Genomic DNA, 22,804 nt, shown 5'->3' with positions numbered 1-22,804 from the left:
TGAGTAGGTCACAATATGCCACAATGCTTGAAAATGACCACATGTCAAAATTGGAATCGCAATAAATAATGTTTTAACAGATAAAAGCGTAATGATCTCATTTAAAATTTGTTGCTGGCGTTGGCTGTTGCCACGGCGCAGCTAGCACATTACACCTGGTACAGCTTTTAATCAAACAAAAATCTGCACGGACGTACAGATCCGCCCAGTAGATGACAACAGATCACAGCGACAGTGGGAACCGGGGACAAATAAACACAATGGACAAAAAATTAGACACCCCCACTGGAGCCATCTCGACAGCGTAACATTGTCTCTAGCGTTCATAATGACCACAATTTGGTCAGGAAGAGAGTCTTCAACTTTCTTCAGGTACATCACATCCCGCCGAAGCCACTCACTGATGATCAGATACAGCAGAGAAATCAAATTGCGGATATTCTGATTGCCACGTTTCACTTGCTGTTCCAGATAGTCCAAGACGTTGTTCTGCGGGATTAAGATTGGGTGATTTTGCTGGGCAGTAGACTTTCGACAGGGAGCCTGAGTGTTCGTCAAAGCCGGGATATATGGGTGGCGTCCTGTGGACACAACTGTTGTCATCTTGGAAGGCAATGTTGTTCGCACCAGTCTCATCATGAAGATGTAGGAGGGAGAGCATCACCTGGTCACATTTTAGAATGCTCACATAAACATCCTCGTTCCTGTTCACGCTAACCTTAACGACTGCACTCAAGAGCCGGCGGGGTGGCCGAGCGGTTCTAGGCGCTACAGTCTGGAACCGCCCGACCGCTACGGTCGCAGGTTCGAATCCTGCCTCGGGCATCGAAGTGTGTGATGTCCTTCGGTTAGGTAGGTTCAAGTAGTTCTACGTTCTAGGGGACTGATGACCTCAGAAGTTAAGTCTCATAGTGCTCAGAGCCATTTGAACCATTTTTGCACTTAAGTCGCGGTACGAAAAACGCCCAAAAGTCAGAAACACGTTACACCTGAACCATACGCTCCACACATTATACCTTGGAAGACCCATAGGCCCCATATATGTACTCGACAGCTTGCATCATTTTGAACAGAGGTGAAATTCCGACTCATCGGGCCCATTACACGCCTTCAGCCAGATACTGTCCAGTTTCTCTGTAGCTTAACCGATTATAGCCGTGCATCTTAGTGTGCAGATGTGAGCAATGACACTTCGAGCGTATCTGTGTGTGTGTGTGTGTGTGTGTGTGTGTGTGTGTGTAATCCGTCTTCTCATTGGTTTCATGCGACCTGCCTCTTATGCCACCCTCTTCATCACAGTGTAAGACTTGCACCCTATGTCCTTTATTGTTTGCTGGATTTACTCCAGTTCCTGTCCTCTCCTACACTTCTTAACCGCTGTAGCTTCCTCTAGTACCATGGGAGTAATGTGACAACCTGCCAAAACCCTGAATAACCGCCTTTTGCAGCGTGGTCCTCTACTAAACGTGAAATAAGAGAGTCAGTGAGGTTCTGGAAGGTACCGACAGGGATGTGAAGCCGTCCCGACTCCTGTACGGTGGACAGCTGAGCTAGGTTTCTCGATTGGGGGTCCGTGCCGCGAAATGCCGAGCGAGATGGTCACATACGTTCGCGATTGGGTTTGAATGAGAACATCATCACTCTCACAACCCTTTCGTTCCAAACAATAGTTGACGTTGGACTTTTCTTTTAGGCTTTCACTTCTTCTGGAAACCTGCTCCAAACCTTTTGGTAAAGAGAATTTACCCATTTTTGTGTGCATAACTCGAAGCTGTTCTGACTCAAAAACTGTCTGTGGTGACGATTCATCTGTTGTGTCAGCTTCTGATGATGCACTGGTATCAGCGTCTTCTGATCCATTACAGTACACATCAATGTGCACACTACTGCTGATTAGTCAACATCTGGCGTGGAAGACCGGCTGCTTGTTCCTTGAGAAACTTCAGAATACCTTCTTTGCAGGCCGGCCGAAGTGGCCGTGCGGTTAAAGGCGCTGCAGTCTGGAACCGCAAGACCGCTACGGTCGCAGGTTCGAATCCTGCCTCGGGCATCGATGTTTGTGATGTCCTTAGGTTAGTTAGGTTTAACTAGTTCTAAGTTCTAGGGGACTAATGACCTCAGCAGTTGAGTCCCATAGTGCTCAGAGCGATTTTGAACCTTCTTTGCAGCAAAGTAGATTTTCCACTTAGTCTTGCAGGTGACCTTGAAAAACTCTTTGACAGCTGTTCAAATCAAAAAATTACAAAAACCATATAACCATATATTGTTGACCATGCTGGGTCTCTTACTGTACTAGATTGCTCACTTACCAGACCAGATGCACTCTCTTTTAGAGGAGTGTATGAGCTAAGCCTGGATGGGTACTGACTACTGAGAACATCATCACTCTCATAAGTTTAGGGGAGTATGGCAAGCTCATCCTGGTACTCTTGAAACCACGTACGTACACTGCGAACTGTGTGACATGTTGCGCTATATAGGGTTGCAAAATGATCCTCAAGGACAGATGCACACTTATATCGATCCTTTGAGCCTTCCAGAATGAGGACGTCACCTAAGGAATGCTGCAAAAACATTCTCCACGCATAACACACCCTCCTCCAGCCTGGACCCATCTGATGATTGTCGCAGGGTGGTGCTTTCAGCACGATGGAGCATGAAACGTGATTCATCTGGAAAAAAAAAACAGTTGTCGTCACTCAGTGGACGTACAGCTGCAATACAGCCTTGGTCGTCGATCAACAGCAGTCAGCAAGGGTGCACAAACCTGGCGCCTGCTGCAGAGGCCTATCTGCAGCCGCCGTTCACCCACTCCTGTCATCTATGGCCCGCGGTGCACCACAGTTGCCCCGGCGCTGGTTTGGGGTACCGCCATTTTTTCATCCACTGTGTACTGTAACCACGGCGGTACGCGAACAGCTTACAAACTTAGCCGTTTCGGAAATGCTTCCACCTTACACCGAAAGCCAATGATCATGCTCTTTTGGACGTCAGAAAAATACACTACTGGCCATTAAAATTGCTACACCACGAAGATGACGTGCTACAGACGCGAAATTCAACCGACATGAAGAAGGTGCTGTGATATGCAAATGATTAGCTTTTCAGAGCATTCACACAAGGTTGGCGCCGGTGGCGACACCCACAGCGTGCTGACATGAGGAAAGTTTCCAACCGATTTCTCATACACAAACAGCAGTTGACCGGCGTTGACTGATGAAACGTTGTTGTGATGCCTCGTATAAGGAGGATAAATGCGTACCATCACGTTTCCGACTTTGATAAAGGTCGGATTGTAGCCTATCGCGATTTCGGTTTATCGTATCGCGACATTGCTGCTCGCGTTGGTCGAGATCCAATGACTGTTAGCTGAATATGAAATCGGTGGGTTCAGGAGGGTAATACGGAACGCCGTGCTGGATCCCAACGTCCTCGTATCACTAGCAGTCGAGATGACAGGTATCTTATCCGCATGGCTGTAACGAATCGTGCAGCCACGTCTCGATCCTCGATTCAACATATGGGGACGTTTGCAAGACAACAACCATCTGCACGAACAGTTCGACGACGTTTGCAGCAGCATGGACTATATGCTCGGAGACCATGGCTGGGGCTACCCTTGACGCTGCATCACTGACAGGAGCGCCTCAACGATGAACCAGGGTGCACGAATGGAGAAACGTCATTTTTTCCGATGACTCCAGTTTATGTTTACAGCATCATGATGGTCGCATCCGTGTTTGGCGACATCGCGGTGAACGCACATTGGAAGCGTGTATTCGTCATCGCCATACTGGCGTATCACCCGGCGTGATGGTATGGTGTGCCATTGGTTACACGTCTAGGTCACCTCTTGTTCGCATTCCCGGCGCTTTGAACAGTGGACATTACATTTCAGATGTGTTACGACCCGTGGCTCTACCCTTCATTCGATCCCTGCGAAACTCTACATTTCAGCAGGATAATGTTGCAGGTCCTGTAAGGGCCTTCCTGGATACAGCAAATGTTCGACTGCTGCCCTGACGAGCACATTCTCCAGATCTCTCACCAACTGAAAACGTCTGGTCCGCGGTGGCCGAGAAACTGGCTCGTCACAATACGCCAGTCACTACTCTTGATGAACTGTGGTATCGTGTTGAAGCCATCCAGGCTCTGTTTGACTCAATGCCCAGGCGTATCAAGGCCGTTATAACGGCCAGAGGTGGTTGTTCTGGGTACTGATTTCGCAGGATCTATGCACCCAAATTGCGTGAAAGTGTAATCACATATCAGTTCTAGTATAATATATTTGTCTAATGAATACCCGTTTATCATCTGCATTTCTTTTTGGTGTAGCAATTTTAATGGCCAGTAGTGTAGCTCATTTTCCGCATTAGGACAACAACTGCTCTATTTTCTGTGTCCCCCTCCCCCCCCCCCCGTCACTGACGCACTTTAGATACCCTCCTATGCTGATGTTGCTATAGCACGTTGACGTCGATTATAGCCGGTAGTCGCATTACTGTGACTGGGCGTGTATTTTGTCCGATAGAGCTAATAAAACTACTTCATACTGCACACGATGATATGGCTATTTACCTACATCACAACTCAGGAGTCCTGATTTGATAACGAGCTATTAGAAGCTTGGCCTCCATATACTAAGACAACTAGCACACAAACAAGCTTTGACCATTTGTTAACCGTGTTTATATCGACGCAGTAGACGCTGCTGTCGTAACAAAAGACAGTCAGACATTTTACTTATTTGTGACGTATCACCCCGATATAGACATTTTGTCTAAATGTCTGCAGCTGTTTCAAGTGAAGTTGTGTTACTGTATACAGGTTCCGCGTTTTATGCAAAAACTGTTTTATAGTGTTGCCCAAACATGTTTAGGCACCTCTGTGCCATCATTCACAATCTGTCGAACCGCCAAATGGCAAGCCGGCCGCGGTGGTCTAGCGGTTCTAGGCGCGCAGTCCGGAACCGCGCGACTGCTACGGTCGCAGGTTCGAATCCTGCCTCGGGCATGGATGTGTGTAATGTCCTTAGGTTAGTTAGGTTTAAGTAGTTCTAAGTTCTAGGGGACTGATGATCTCAGATGTTAAGTCCCATAGTGCTCAGAGCCATTTGAACCAGCCAAATGGCATACAAGCAAGCAAGCTTCAGATTCATGCTCCACAGACTTAACAGAACACCCATAATCAATCAGCATTACACACACGAGCTAAACACAATAAAACAGAAAGCAGAGGAAAACGGTTACAAGCCCCATGTGATGGAAAAATTAAAGCGACAGATTTGTAAACAGGAAATCAACGAACGCACAACACACACACAAAACATACACAACACAGATCAACACAGCAAACAAACAATAAGCACATTAAAGACGCAACGGTGGAACAATGGACACGCAAAAGAAAATGGCACATACTCAACTACAGTAACAAAATTGTCCACAGAATAGGCAACATTTTGGAGAAATAAAGACTTCAAATAGTGTACAGGACAGACAACACAACGCAGAAAAAACTCAGAACATAGGAGACTCCCACAGATAATTTCAGCAGATCAGGATTATTTGAACTCATATGCAACACTTGCCAATCAGTAAACATAGAACAAACATGAAGGGACTTCAAAACAAGATACTCAGAACACCTCAGATCCTAAAACATAACTTCAAAATTCTGAAATCCTGCCACAGGCTATACCACAAACAGACAATAGAACTTCCACATTCATAAGGCAACAGCAGAAGGAGCCAAACTCTCTCTGGAACAAATGAAGGCCGACGGGTTTCGGAAAACAACTTAGTGCTGAACGCATTTTGCGAAGTGAAAAGGTGTTTGTAAAAACTAGATTGCAAAAAGTACATTAATATGTATGTGCACTGCAAAGTACATTAACATGTATGTGCAGTGTCATCAGAACGCAAAAGAAGAAGGATTAATCACAACGAAACGTGAGTGATAACAAATATAAACGCAAAACATTTTGCGACACCAACATCACGTTTTTTTTTTTTTAAACAAGGGATGTGTTGATTCGCTGATAAAATTCACATTTATATCGTTTGGTTTGCAGATGACAAACAATCAGTGCAGGACGCCATACAGATGGTCCTGAAAAACCATGTAATATAGAATGACGGTAAGAAGAAAAACAAACAAAACCTTTCTTTAGGTCTTGCTTTATTAGATCAGTTACAACTTAAAATATTTTCACTTTTTACAGTTTTCAATAAACAATACCCACAGATGATAGCACAGAGGTGACGAAACATGTTTGGCTAACAAGATAAAACAATGTTTTTGCATAAAAGGTACTCAATAATTTAACTGCCAACACGGAAAGAAAGGCAAGAGCTGCAGATCCAAAAGATGAGTAAAGTTGGTGCCTGTAGGTCTAGAATGTAGACTCCCGGCTTGTATGAGACAGCGTCAAGTTTGCGGATCTTGGCTGATTCGTGCGTCCGATCAAGGCACCTGAAGAGAAAGCTGTCTAGCTTCGAAATCGAGAGCGTGTAAAAACAAACGCCAATAAATACATCTGAGGGAATGAAATATAAATATCTTTCGCCAATATTAAGCTGTTGGCGTCCTTGCACCTTGCGGAAACATCGGAGAATGAAGATCGTTGAGTCGCTTGAGCTGCAATCGTCCCAGCACTTGTCTGTCACATTTCCAATCGGTCGCTTAGATGCTCGCTGTCAGCGGCGGAAACCGCAGTGATTCAGCCGCGAGGCCGCAGCTGCATTTACCGTCTTCGTAATAAAAGAAACATCCGGTGAGCAAATCGCATTAGCGCTCGATGTGCTGTTCACAAGGAAGCTGAAGGTGGAGACTGTCGTCACCGAGTTTCTCCTGTTCATACACAATCTCCCTGTCGTATCAAATACAATAAGCTGTAGGCTTAAAGAGCGTGATAAACAATGAAAACACGAACTGTTGATTTTGTATAATGTGTATCTATTTTGAAAACCGGTTTTTAGTTTACGAGAACATCATCAACTATAGTTAAACTCTTTTATCTTGGCGGCTCGCGCATGCCCGCCCAGACGCGGCAGATTGCTGCGTTGCCAGTTGCAAACGACGCACGCGCCAAGAGAAGCAGCGCCTAGTATAGCATAGTTCGCAAACTTACGTTTAGGGGGGAGCGCGCAGTTTATGAAGTAAAGCCACCACGGCCGCATCAACCTTTTCGTTGCTACAGAGACACGCTCCCTGCATTCCGTGCTGTGCGCGATTTTGTCGTCACTGCACTGCTCGCCTGTGCTGACACATGGTGTTCCGACTGCTTTGACACACTTATCATTCGATTTCACAAAAACTATTTGGCCCAAAAATTTGATTTTTACACATCTTCTTGACTGATACCTTCCCCCCATAAATGACTTAATTTTGTTTCGATGTTCAACGCAGTTATTATGCAGCTTTAAATGTAGTAAACCATTGCACGAAATTTGGAAGAATCTGCAGAGGTAAAAGTCCATAGCGTATACTTTCCGTATGGTCGATTTTAGTTGCCACAATGTTGAGAATGAAATATGGACAAGATACCTAAATTTCATATAAAATTTACTGTATAACAATATCTCAACTAATTTAAGTAGCAGATAGGTGTCGTATGTAATATTGAGAAATATTCCACCTTTCGCGACTGTAATAAAAGTTTTATTTATACCAGAGTCATTTCGCTTTTTTCTAAAAAGTTCTGATTAAAACAAAATTGGCGAAGTACACAAAACTGAATTGTGGACGTAATAAAACATAGAAAATAAAACATATTGTCAGTAAGGCGCAGTGCGCAAACAATTTGCGTTTGTCACAACGGACAGCAAATACTTGCCAAAACATAGATCAGTCGACGAAAACATTGAATATGATGATGTTGCCAAAGCAGCGAAGCGAAGTATAGCGTCAGACAATCAAGTAGCTCGGCAACGTACGAGCCGAAATTCTGCTCTAAATAATACTTTTAATACTGTCGCAAAAGAATATATCTCAATATGAATAGTAAAACAGCGACTGCGGAAGAAAAGATATACAAACAAAACAGGTAACTTGAATATTGTATGTGTGCCTTTTCATTGTTTTTAATTGCTGTGAAAAGAAATATTGGAGGACAAAATTAGAAAAACCGAAAACTTATTAAGATTTTAATGAAGAGACGAAGCACTAGAAATTTCAAGAAATTACATTCAAATGAATAAAATTCATGAAGTAAGACACTTCGATATTGTTTTTAAATAAAGAAAATATTAAGCATTGTACAAGGTTTCACTCAGATCCTTTCGCTTAGCAGCCAAATACCTTCACCGTTCCGCTAACGCAGCTCGGCATTCAACAGCGCTCCTGGAGGACTCTAAAATATCACGCAAAATACCGACCAACACTGTTGGTATGACTATGAATTATTCACGTTTCGTCGAAGTACAATAGGAAATAAACAATTACCGCTGTTCTTTATTGCGAAAATGCGGTTCGTGAGAATGATACAAACACCTTTCCTTGCTATCGCCTGAATTAGGAGGCTTATTACTTGTTTGGTTTGGTTAATTAATAGAATATGAAGCAATTGGTATAAAGAATGCTTTTTCCATACTTTCTATAAAAGAAAGTCTGCTATCAAGACATTGCTTTTGTTCAATTACTTTATTTATGACTGAACGTTTCTAAAACTGAAGACACTCGTCCGTGCTCTGCACTGCAGTCGAGCTCTGGCAACGTCGTTCTCTGTTCATTGGCTGACTGTGTTTTGTGACGTCAGATGCAAAGAACGAACCTAAACTCGGCCGCCGTCGTAAATGATGCGCACTATAGTATCAGATTATCTCTGTCAAAGACACTGATAAGATTGTGGACTTCCACGGCCAGAATCATTTGAATGAAATTATTTTGGGAATCTCTGTGTCATTGTATTAGGGCGTGCAGAAACGTAATGCCTCTGAATTTTCTATGTGATATCTTTTAAAGTTTTCTATATAAAATTAATTTTATTAACATTCTCTATCTTTATTGTTCATGTCTACGTATTTATTTCTGAAAACAGTCACCCTGGCGACGAACACACTTCTCCCAATAAGAGTTCAGTTTGTTGATACCGTCAATGCAGACTGTATGACTCTGTTGACGGATCCACTACCTCACCTCTGCTTGCACCACTTCTTCATTGTCAGAGTGAAGTCCTCGAAGGCCTTCTATAAGTTTTGGAAACAGATGAAAATCCTATGGGGCCAAGTCGGCACTGTATGGAGGATGACGGATGACAGAGAATCCAAGGCGTCGGACTGTTTCAGATGTCGCAACGCTCGGGTGCGTTCTGGCATTGTCATGCTGAAGGAGAGGGCGCTCCATGTGTGGAGGAACTTTTATAATTCGTTACTCGACCACAGCATGCTGTTTCTCGCACACAGACATACGAGGGTCACTTTGTAAAAACACAGTTTTAATTCTGCATGTGTGAAAGTTTTACAGTGTGTAGATACATCCTTCCCGCTTGTTTTCAAACTTAGTTCAACCTGTTCCCGTGAGTGGCGCCGTCACAGCATGTCTTCAAGATGGCTGCTACACTTGACGTTCGCCAGAAGCAACGTTCTGTCATAGAATTGCTGTGCTGTGAAAACGAGACAGTGGGACACATCCACAAGAGGTTGAAAAAGGTGCATGGGGATGCTGCTGTCGATCACAGTACAGTTAGTCGGTGGGCAAGCAGGTTACGTGATGAAAGCGGGCACGGCAATATTGATTGTCCTCGCAGCGGCAGGCCTCGTACTGCACACACTCCAAACAATGTGCAGAGAGTTAACGAATTGGTGACTACTGACAGACGCATCACAGTGAACGAATTGCCATGCTACGTCGGGATAGGGGAAGCAAGTGTTTGCAGAATACTGAAAGTGTTGGCGTTAAAAAAGTTTTGTGCCAGGTGGGTTCCCAGGATGCTGACAGTGGTTCACAAAGAAACAAGAAAAACGGTATGCAGCGAACTTTTGGAACAGTACGAGAATGGTGGAGATGAATTTCTTGGAAGAATTGTGACAGGTGATGAAACGTGGCTCCATCATTTTTCACCACAGACGAAGAGACAATCAATGGAGTGGCATCATGCAAATTCACCCAAGAAAAAAAAAAATTCAAAAGCACACCTTCTGCTGGAAAGTTATGGCTACAGTGTTTTTCGATTCCGAAGGACTCTTGCTTGTGGACATCATGCCAAATGGAACCACCATAACTTCTGATGGATATGTGACAACACTTAAGAAACTTCAAGCTCGACTGAGTCGTGTTCGACCACATCGGCGAAAGCAGAATGTTTTGCTGGTGCACGACAATGCACGGCCACATGTCAGTCAAAAAACCATGGAAGCGATCACAAAACTCGGATGGACAACACTGAAACACCCGCCTTACGGTCCTGACCTGGCTCCATGTGACTATCATCTCTTTGGGAAACTGAAAGACTCTCTTCGTGGAACAAGGTTTGAAGATGATGACTCCCTTGTGCACGCTGCCAAACAGTGGCTCCAACACGTTGGTCCAGAATTTTACCGTGTGGGTATACAGGCGCTGGTTCCAAGATGGCGTAAGGCAGTTGAGAGACATGGAAATTATGTGGAGAAATGAAAATATTGTTCCTAAAGGATGTATCTACACACTGTAAAACTTTCAGACATGTAGAATAAAAGATGGATTTAAAAAAAAATAATGTGCATTTCTTTTGGAGTGACCCTCGTAATTACTTTACACGTCGCCATATTACAGGCTACAAGTCGGAGCCCTCTAGCTGCAGAGGGCTCCAAATATGTAGGCGTGAAGAATAAAGATGTATAGTGTTAATAACGCATGTTTTATTTAAGAAGCTTTGAGAGTTTTCACATTAAAAATGTGAAGGAATGTGAGTTATTTTGGTTGACAGGTGGTTACTAATATCGCAGTCTGGAGGGGTGGCTGTATGGTAAGCCTGTGCTACTCTGACAGATGATTGGAAGGCAGTAGCGAATCGGCATCAATAGCAATGTTTACTTCGAACTGACCACTGGTACCTCAGAATATGACAGCATAGACATCTAACAATCGACATGAAATAGGATATAGGTAAGTCCTCCCCAGAATCCAGCAAGAGAACTGCTGCATAGAGGATCGAAATGTTGGTGGTTTAGTTGTTATAGTGTTTTATAATGACGCGGCCTAATGGCCAAAACCATTTTATTCACATTAATATGCTTTTCGATCGTTCTGCTATCCGAAAATCTTGTTTGGACACTAGAACAGGCGTGAGACGATGCACCATGAAGTAGAAATCTGCTTGTTTGTATGCTATCGTGTGTTTTTAATGTATTTAATATATGACATAGCAAATCACATAGCTAACGGCCTTGCCGCAGTGGTAACATGGGTTCCCGTCAGATTACCGAAGTTAAGCGCTGCCGCGCTTGGCTAGCACTTGGATCGGTAATCGTCCGGGTGTCCCGAGCGCTCTTGGCAAGCGAGGTGCACTCAGCCCTTGTGAGAGCGATTGAGAGGTGACGACACTGGACGCAAAAATCGACAACGGCTGAGAGAAAGGTGTGCTGACCACATGCCCCTCCATTCCACATCCAGTGACACCTATCGGCTGAGTATGACACGGCGATCAGCCATTATCTGTACTTATTGTTGTTGTTGTTGTGGTCTTCAGTCCTGAGACTGGTTTGACGCAGCTCTTCGTGCTACTCCATCCTGTGCAAGCTTCTTCATCTCCCAGTATCTAATGCAACCCACATCCTTCTGAATCTGCTTAGTGTATTCATCTCTTGGTCTCCCTCTACGATTTTTACCCTTCACGCTGCCCTCCAATACTAAATTGGTGATCCCTTGATGCCTCAAAACATGTCCTACCAACCGATCCACAAATATCTCTTCTCCCAATTCTAGTCAATACCTCCTCATTAGTTATGTGATCTACCCATCTAATCTTCAGCATTATTCTGTAGCACCACATTTCGAAAGCTTCTATTCTCTTCTTGTCTAAACTATTTATCGTCCACGTTTCACTTCAATACATGGCTACACTCCATACAAATACTTTCAGAAACGACTTCCTGACACTTAAATCTATACTCGATGTTAACAGATTTCTTTTCTTCAGAAACGCTTTCCTTGCCATTGCCAGTCTACATTTTATATCCTCTCTACTTCGACCATCATGTTATTTTGCTCCCCAAATAGCAAAACTCCTTTACTACATCAAGTGTCTCATTTCCTAATCTAATTCCCTCAGCGTCGACCGACTTATTCGACTACATTCCATTATCCTCGTTTTGCTTTTGTTGATGTTCATCTTATATCCTCCTTTCAAGACATTGCCGTTCAACTGCTCTTCCAGGTCCTTTGTACTTCTGAAGGGCATTCAATATGTAATTCAACAATTTTTTGCCGGCCGCGGTGGTCTAGCGGTTCTAGGCGCTCAGTCCGGAACCGCGCGACTGCTACGGTCGCAGGTTCGAATCCTTCCTCGGGCATGGATGTGTGTGATGTCCTTAGGTCAGTTAGGTTTAAGTAGTTGTAAGTTCTAGGGGACTGATGACCACAGATGTTAAGTCCCATAGTGCTCAGAGCCATTTGAATCAAGCAACAATTTTTTTTTCTGAAAGCAGGTTGGTTTTATTCAGGATTTCAATACACCACGTTTCGCCCCGCTATTATTCAACATAGTGTCAATTCAATGCAATGGCCTTACGCACCCTTACATGGAGAGCCTGTATGGCGGCATGGTAAGGAGGCTACTGGTTACAGTGGAGTCACCGTCTTGCTGCATCGATGACCACCCCATCATCCACGTACTCCTTCTCAAGGAGTACATCCTTCACTGGGCCAAACAGATGGAAGTCGGAAATGAGATATCGGGCTGTAGGCTGGATGAAGAAGAACAGTCCAATGAAGTTCTGTCAGCTCCTCTCGGATGCGCAGACGTGTGTGAAGCTTTGCTTTGTCATGAAGAAGGAGAAGCTCGTGTGCATTTTTGTGGCGACCAACGCGCAGAAACCGTTTCTTCAGTTTCCTGAGCAGGAGCACCAGGTGTGTGCGGCAGGCTGGCACGTGGGCAAGCGGTCAGGTTTGCGCGATGTTGTTGCGTTGATGACAGACTCCTCAGCCAACGACTCATCGTGCTTTTGTTCGCTGCCAGGTCCCCGTGGACATTCTGCAAGCGCCTATGAGTATCTGCGATGCTCTGGTTTACCGGCAAAAGATACTTTGTGATAGCTCTCTGCTTGCAACGCACCTCCGTTATAAACGGCATTTTGAAGGCTACAAAACAGTTATTACCGGAACCTCGTGAAACTACAGAGGCTGAAACGGGAATATTCCACGACATCCCACAGCAAATTCCGCATTTTTTCAGCCGAAACTGGCCGAGAAAAAGATTATGTTGCATTACTTATTGAACGCACCTCGCTTCGTGTTCAAGTTGGTCGGTTGTAAGTCGAAGCCCAACGGCTGTAAAATCATTGGCTTATATTGACAAAGAATCGTCCCACTGTTTTCATCAGAAAAAGTGATATTGTTTCCTGACGTAACTACGGAGCGGCTCTAGAGCATCTACCAAAGATTTCCGTACCTCCGGCCAGCTGGTGAATCTGGAGCAATGTATAACTTTACGTTTCAATGTATTCTCAGACAAGAGTACCGTCCAGCAGCAGGTATGAGTAGATCTTATCGTTCCAGATATTATCTGCATGCTGCGGTTTATTTCCACGTCGATCTTCTATACCGAATGAGTCTGGAGGAAAGGTACATACTTTGAGGGGTGGTAGTGTTAATACATTTGAACAAAAAAAAAATGTATAGGGGCATATGCCGCATTGCGAATATTTTGAAACACAGTGTCTCTGAAGTAATATCATACTTCTGAGGTAATCATGGAAGTAAAGCTGTGAGGGTGAGTCATCAGTCGTGGTTGCAATGCTCAGCCGGTAAAGCACTTCCCTGCCAAAGGCAAAGATCCTAGATTCCAATCCTGGTCTGACAAATAGTTTTAATCTTCCAGAAAGTTTCGATGTTTTAAGTTGTTTTGTAATGTATGTCCACGTATATTTGACCTGCATTTAATACGTTAAGATAATATTTTTGTCATATGACTGTCTCCTGGAATTTTCCAAAAGGTTATGAAAAGTGAGTAATATTGAGTCAAGCATGTGCGAGTTGCTAGTCTGAAATCATACGCTCCACAATCTGTGTTAGAAACTTAATTAGCCGAGCGGGATATCGCGCGGTCTGGGGCGTCTTGTCACGGTCCGCGCGGCTCCCCCTGACGGAGGTTCGAGTCCTCCCATGTGCATGGGTGTGTGTGTGTGTGTCGTCCTTAGCGTAAGTTAGTTTAAGTTAGATTAAGTATTGTGTAAGCTTAGGGACCGATGACCTCAGCAGTTTCGTCCCATAAGACCTTACCAAAAAAAAGGGTTCAAATTGCTCTGAGCGCTATGGGACTTAACATCTGAGGTCATCAGTCCCCTAGAAATTAGAACTACTTAAACCTAACTAACCTAAGGACATCACACACATCCATGCCCGAGGCAGGATTCGAACCTGCGACCGCAGCGGTCGCGAGGTTCCGGACTGAAGCGCCTAGAACCGCTCGGCCACACTGGCCGGTCCTTACCAGAAATTTCCAAATTTGGAAACATAATTTAGCTGTAACAAGATTTGGAAGCATAGCCTAATTTGGCTCTCTCTGTGCAACCTTCGTTTACATGAGTTAGTATCTTGTTTCAAAGATTTTCGCTGAATTCTTGTTTTAATGCCACGCATGGCTGTTACTCTGTGAGCTCTGCAACTCACATTACGTGCGTGATGTCTTTCAGGAAGTAATTCAGAAGCTTATTGATGTCTTTGACAACCCGCCAGGGTAGTCGAGAGCGTTAATGCGCTGCTTCCTGGACTCGGGTAGGCGCGCCAGCCTCGGATCGAAACCGCCCAGCGGATTAACGACGAGAGCCGGTATGCCGGCCAGCCTGGATGTGGTTTTTAGGCGGTTTTCCAGACCCCGCTAGGTGAATACCGGGCTGGTCCCTACGTTCCGCCTCAGTTACACGACTTGCAGACATTTGAAAACGTTCGCACAATTCCATGTCTTACACTAGACGCAGACAGCTGGAGTACAATAATTCTGTCCCGGGGAGGGGGGGAGGGGGGCTCGGGGTGGCGGCAGGAAGGGCATTCGGCCACCCTCTGCAACTAACACTGCCAAATCAATAGTAACACGGCTGACTCCGCGTTGAAGCGGTACAAAGGCCCCGAAAGAAAGAAATTAATGCCTTTGATAACGATAGTCAGTCATTGCATAATGATGGCTTTGTAAGATGAATACGGGCTCACAAAATAAATAGAAAAATCTTGCAGGACATTAATAGTCCATGTTTTTATTGCTCATCATGAAATTAAGCCAAGCAGCGACGAAAGAATATATCTGCATCAGAGAACTTTCTGTAATTAGATCCACGAGTGAGAACATCTACTTTATCTAAATAGGTAATTTGAGTGATGTCACGCGTCAACGAAATTGCTGGTGTAACCCTAGACCGACGTTTGTTTACCAGCATTTCTGACGCTTCGCTAGCACGATTTGCTGGCACTGTCAAAGGTTCATCTTCGTTGCTGTGCTAGCCAGTCGTACTGGCGAAGAGTGAGAAAAATCATTAAACAATAATCGTTAGTTTGCAAACTAGTCATTTTCATTTATTTTAATGTTGTTCTACCAAGAACTGACGGAAGACTCAGTTAGCATGAAAACAATAATCGGTCGAAGATCCCGAGGCAATATCCAACTCGTAATACATCAACAAGTTGTCACTAGAGTCTCAATACTTTTACACTTCGTACAATAGTTTCGTAATCATATTCTACACACCGTAACATTCGCTCCTCTATAACTGTGCATATGGGGTATGGTCCACCTCGCTCCATCATCCTTATTGTGAATGATCCTGTACCTCAAAGGTGCTTGAGTAATTTACTAAACTTCTCCTAAAAGAATGAAATGCCCCTTTGTCGGTGTCTTTTCACTCGTGTAACATAGCGCTATCGATTAACACCACTCTCTTAGCAGAATACAGTAGTATGTATACAATATCCCGTTTGGAATATAGGACTTCATTTTAAGTATTACGATGCTCGCACTATACGGAAACACTTATCTCGTTCTGATGCCAGCACAACCTCAAAACGACACAGCATGGAAAGCCGAATTTAGGGGATAGTTGTAAGAAATGTATCTAAACAATAGCACCACTGTCTTTGGAATAAATAACCAACAACAAACGAGCACTAAACTTTTCCAGGAAGACATTTTACACAATTCAGTACTGAACATTGTCGATAAAAGTGCGCTCTAAGCCAAAAAACGATGCACCACGAAGCAATTATCGGAATGGGATGGAAATCGATAGATGTAACGTACATGAACAGACAAAGAGGTTATTACAATTTCAGAAAAGCTGGATGACTTATTCAAGAGAAAGAACGTCACAAATTTAGGAAGTCAATAACGTGTTGGTCCACCTCTGGCCCTTGTGCAAGCAGCTATTCGCCTTAGCACTGTTTGATAGAGTTGTTGGATGTCCACCTAAGGGATATCTTTTCAAATTCTGTCCAATTTGCGCGTTAGATCGACAAAATCCCCAGCTGGTTGGAGGGCCCTGCCCATAATGTTCCAAATGTTGTCATTTGGGGAGAGATCTGGCAACCTCCATGGCCAAGGTAGGGCTTGCCAAGCACGAAGACAAACAGTAGAAACTCTCGCCGTGTGCGGGCTGGCATTATCTTGCTAAAATGAAAGCCCAGCACGGCTTGCCATGAAGTGCAACAAAACAGGGCGCAGAATATCGTCGACGTACCGCTGTGGTGTAAGGGCCCCGCGGATGACAACCAAAGAGATCTGCTCTCAAATAAAATGGCACTGTAGATCATTACTCCTGTTTGTCAGGCCGTATGGCAGGTGACAGTCCAGGGCGTCTCCAGACACGTCATCGGCCTGGAAACTCGTTGACTGGAGTAGAATTGTCTGCAGCGATGAGTCCCTCTTCGAACTGATCTCCGATGACCAGCAGTGACTATCTGGAGACGCCGCAAATGAAAACTGCAAGAAATATTCATTACTGCCAATGATTTCATTCCTAATTCCTTGTAATTCCCTTTTCTTCTTGGTATGATGAAGAAGTCTTGCTATTTCGGCAGCTTGGATCTCTTAACTGGGTAGAGAAAGGGAAGTTCACTTAGGGGAACAGAGTAGTCGTAAAGTTGCGCTCTGCTGAAAGCCATTCTTCATGCAGGTAGAGAACAGAGGAGGATAAAACTGTCTTGTGTGGGATGCACAAGGAATTCTTTCCAGCTAAGATAAGAATCTGAAAGACAAGAGAAAACATCATCCTATGAAGCGTGAGTACAGAAGCCGAGCTGCACTTGGAATTTTCAGCCACTACTGCAGCGATCTTCTGCCCTCTCTCAGCTTATGACTGGTCAGCATGAACCATCGTTGCAGCCACTGATAAGAGGCGAATGCAAAGTCAGTTAAATTGCCTCAGGGTTCCATTTCACAGATCTAATTTTCACAGCCAGCTAGTTGCACCCATGATGTGCTGACGAAGAGTATTGGTGTTCGTTCATGCTTTTCGATTATCTTTCTTTAAATCACTAACCTTTTCGGCAACCACTGACTGTATCTATAACATAGTTCTATACCGTTCTTTTATGTATCCACCAACCTGTGCCAACGCGATAGTGCATATTTACAAACTCTTGTCCACTTGTTCACTGTATGTATTCTTAACTCAGTGGGTAAATAACTTTTTATTTCTTTTGCATTAAACCAGAGTATTATAGTGGCCATTAGTTTTCTTGCATTGTCTTATGGACCCCACGTTAATATGACCGTGTGAGGTGCGGTACCCATATTTTTATGCTTAACTACACCACCCCTAGTGATTTTCTGTTAATAAGACGTTATCTGATGCACGACCTTCTTTCCTTTAAATTTTCTTAATCTTACGGAAAGCTTCCATCCCTGTAGTTCATAGGGAATATTATCTGTAGTATCCCAAGGGATGGTAAACAGCTCAACCGCCATCTCACGACTGGAGCAACAGTATACTTCATATACCACTCAGTTTTGGAAATTGTAAATCGCAACTGAACACATTACAACTTGCATCAAGAGAGGTCACATTAATTTCCAGAAATACGTTAAAAAGGTCCAATCCCCTGGCCCTGACCGAAGATTTTGGGAGGTTTCCTTTAGTTGTCAGGCAAATGCCGGGGCTAGTAATCCCTTCCCATTCATTCCCAGTTAGGAACCGCTTCTGTCTCACAACCAGTTCATATGGTAACTGGCTGAAAAGAATAGCGATTCTATAATGAGCCAGCTCTAAAAGAATCCACTCTACTGCTTTGGGTGGAGAGTAAAAAGTGCAAAGAGGAAGAAAAGCTTTTGACTAGGTCTCCCAGATAGTGTCCCCTTTACATTTAATACAGGATATTTAACGATTAAGATCTTACTAACTTTGAAGAAAATAAGTGGTGTGACTCTGTTACAACTTATTTATGTTTCAATTTTTTGGTGAAGAATGAGCAATAGATCTAGTGAAAGCAGAAAGAATAATTTTCTTGGTAGCACTAGCAAACATTTGCCAAAATACCTCACCGAACTGTTAAACGATTTAGTTTCACTACCTGAACTACCTGGAATTTTGTGATGATGAGTTTTTGTACAGAGTACTTTATGATTAAGACGTCATTACTAGTGGCTAAAATATATAGTAGTTCAGTCCAAATTCATCCACTTCGTTTAAACGCGTATTATGGACAAAGGATCAGTAAAAGGTCAACTGAAACCAGAAAGAATAATTTTCCCTGTACCACAGGCGAAGATTTAGGAGGACACTTTCCGGAACTGCTACGTGATTCCATCCCACCAGTTACGAGGAAAAGGGAGAACAAACAGATACTCCGTCACGAACTAGACTTCCGGCAAATCCGCCTCGTCCTTATTTTCCTAGAACAATCGATTCAGCCAGGTTAAACCGTCTAAACCAGTTCCTGGCACGGTACACGCGTGATTCCCTGAGGGCAAGTAGAGCAGGAACTATGTGACTCTTGGCAGTTCCATTTCAAGTCCGTTACGGGCGAAGAGCAGTGGTCGTTCGAAGAAAATCCCCTACCCTCGTCTCGATGGCATCCACGTCTGTATTTTTCCAACGTCCGGCTTGGAAACGACATGCGAACTATCACTGTCATATAATAACAGTAGAAAGACAGGAATAATACGGCGTCTTCGGCTCTGCTCGCGGCAATGATTTAGAACAAAGGTCGGAGATTATTACTTCTTCTCTTTCGAGCGATGTCTCAGAAACTTACCAGTGACCTCTTGTTTTTTAAAGAACAGAAATGTTAGTTTTTCACGCCTCTCAATGTATATGACGTCATAACTCCGGAACTATGTGTCATTCAATGATACAATTCTGCAGGTGCGTTCAGAGGCATATGTCGCTATGTGTCATTCAATGATACAATTTTGCAGGTGCGTTCAGAGGCATATGTGGATACTGTCTGCAAAATGTGTTGCGAATACGGTTGACAAGAAAGAAGTAATAAGTAAAAATTTCATGCCTGAAGCTGGAGTTTTACTGCGTGAGCAGCTAAATTGTAGTAAGCAATATAATTTTCTCCTTTCGTTATTTTGTGTGGGGTGTCAGCGATCAAAAATTAGGCAAAGTTAAAAATTATTTTTAAAATTTGTTGCAAGTCGCTAAGTGATCTGAGTCTCAAATACTGGATGCAGACCGGCCGTTGTGGCCGAGCGGTTCTAGGCGCTTCAGTCCGGAACCGCACGACTGCTACGGTCGCAGGTTCGAATCATGCTTCGGGCATGGATGTGTGTGATGTCATTACGTTAGTTAGGTTTAAGTAGTTCTAAGTTCTAGGGGATACAGATGGGACTTCTCAGATGTTAAGTCCCATAGTGCTTAGAGTCATTTGAACCATTTAAACTGGATGCAGACATTATGGGAAATTTGGTTGTCCTGAGTTACGCTGCCGCAAGACATTTACACAATTTCTAACTGTAATTCTTGATTTACTTAGTTAAACCTGTAACGTAAGATTACACCTATTAAGGAGTAGATTAAGATAGTTTTTCAAATTTTTCATTCTGATCAATAACTATACGAAATAGTGAAAAACAAATTTTTGTTGCTCCTGGAAGGCATTAGATAGGCAACCTGCAACTCCGACTGGATGATGATGTTGTGGTCTTCAGTCCAGAGACTGGTTTGATGCAGCTCTCAATGCTACTCTATCCTGTGATAGATTCTTCATCTCCCAGTACCCACTGCAACCTACATCCTTCTGAATCTGCTTAGTGTATTCATCTCTTGGTCTCTCTCTATGATTTTTAGCCTCCATGCTGCCCTCCAATACTAAACTGGTGATCCCTTGATGCCTCAGAAAATGCCCTACCAACCGATCCCTTCTTCTAGTCACGGTGTGCCACAAATTTCTCTTCTCCCCAATTCTATTCAATACCTCCTCATTAGTTATGTGATCTACCCATTTAATCTTCAGCATTATTCTGTAGCACCACATTTCGAATGCTTCTATTCTCTTCTTGTCTAAACTATTTGTCGTCCACGTTTCACTTCCATACATGGCGACACTCCATACAAATACTTTCAGAAATGACTTCCTGACACTTAAATCTATACTCGATGTTAATAAATTTCTCATCTTCAGAAACGCTTTCCTTACCATTGCCAGTCTACATATTATATCCTCTCTACTTCGACCATCATCAGTTATTTTGCTCCCCAAATAGTAAAACTCATTTACTACTTTAAGCGTCTCATTTCCTAATCTAATTCCCTCAGCATCACCCGACTTAATTCGACTACATTCTATTATCCTTGTTTTGCTTTTGTTGATGTTAATCCTATATCCTCCTTTCAAGACACTGTCCATTCCGTTCAGCTGCTCTTCCAGGTCCTTTGCTGTCTCTGACAGAATTACAATGTCATCGGCGAACCTCAAAGTTTTTATTTCATCTCCATGGACTTTAATTCCTACTCCGAATTTTTCTTTTGTTTCCTTTACTGCTTGCTCAATATACAGATTGAATAACATCGGGGAGAGGCTACAACCCTGTCTTACTCCCTTCCCAACCACTGCTTCCCTTTCATGCCCCTCGACTCTTATAACTGCCATCTGGTTTCTGTACAAATTGTAAATAGCCTTTCGCTCCTGTATTTTACCCCTGACAGCTTAATAATTTGAAAGAGAGTATTCCAGTGAACATTGTCAAAAGCTTTCTTTAAGTCTACAAACGCTAGATATGTGGTTTGCCTTTCCTTAATCTATTTTCTAAGATAAGTCGTAGGGTCAATATTGCCTTACGTGTTCCAACATATCTACGGAATCCAAACTGATCTTCCCCGAGGTCGGCTTCTACCAGTTTTTCCATTCGTCTGTAAATAATTCGTGTTAGTATTTTGCAGCCGTGGCTTATTAAACTGATAATTCGGTAATTTTCACATCTGTCAACACCTGCTTTCTTTGGGATTGGAATTATTATATTCTTCTTGAGATCACCGTTTTAGCTGTTTATTAACACAGAGCTAGAAATTATCTCGCTCATTGTCTAAAGCCATACTTGAACGTAACATTAATTATATCCAGCAAGAGATACAGGCTTCCACACAATCAGTGAAGGATCCTAATAATGTGAAAACGAAACACTTTAGCATCATTGTAACGGCTTAAAAACATCTATAAACTCCGGTGTCTCGTAGGCTACCCTGCGGCAGAATGACTCCCCTAATAAATGCAACTACATTCTAAGGCAAATAAAAAGACGACACAGTACGAAGGAATCATCCGAATGGCATGGAAATGGGTAGATGTGTTCTACATGAACAGACGAACAAATGATTAGAATTTCAGAAAAATTGGATGATTCATTCAAGAGAAAGAGCTTCACATCTGAACCTTATGTAAACGTTTACTCGGCTTGGCAGTGATTGACAGAGCCGTTGCACGGCGTCCTGAGGGATATGGTGACAAATTCTGTCCACTTCGCGCGTTAGATCGTCAAAATCCCGAGCTGGTTGGAGGGCCCTGCGCATATTGCTCCAAACAATCTTAATTGGGAGAGGTCCGGCAACCTTGTTCGCCAAAATACAGTTTGGCAAACACGAAGACAAGCAGAAGAAAAATTACTGTGTGCGGGCGGGCATTACCTAGCAGGAATGTAAGCCCAGGTTGGCTTGCCGTGAAGGAAAACAAAACTGGGCGTAGAGTATCGTCGATGTGTCTCTGTGCTGTAAGAGTGCCGCGGCTGACAACCAAAGAGGTCCAGCTATGTAATAAATTGGCACTCCACACCACCGCTGCTGGTTGCCTAGCTGTGCGGTTGGTGACAGGTTGGTATCCCACCACTGACTGGGACGTTTTGAGACACGTCTTCGGTCTGGAATCCCGTTGACTGTAGTAGAACTGTCTTTAGGGATGGGCCTCACTTCGACTCCAGCCCGATCACCAGCGAAGACGTGCTGGAAGACTCCCAGTATAGTGGTCGGACATCAATCTGACTGTCATTCGTTATATGGCCCTACAACTGGCTTCAGTGATGGGCCTCACTTCAGCTCGTGCCCCGATGACCAGCAAAGACGTTCCGAGAGACTCCCAGGATAGTGGTCGGACACCAATCTGATTGTCATTCGTCATATGGCCCTACAACTGGCTTCAGTGATGGGCCTCACTTCGGCTCGAGCCCCGATGACCAGCAAAGACG

The sequence above is a fragment of the Schistocerca cancellata genome, chromosome 2, assembly GCF_023864275.1.
Source record: "Schistocerca cancellata isolate TAMUIC-IGC-003103 chromosome 2, iqSchCanc2.1, whole genome shotgun sequence".
Lineage (NCBI taxonomy): Eukaryota > Metazoa > Arthropoda > Insecta > Orthoptera > Acrididae > Schistocerca > Schistocerca cancellata.
The sequence above is the reverse complement of the archived record's forward strand: the minus strand, read 5'-3'. Positions refer to the sequence as shown.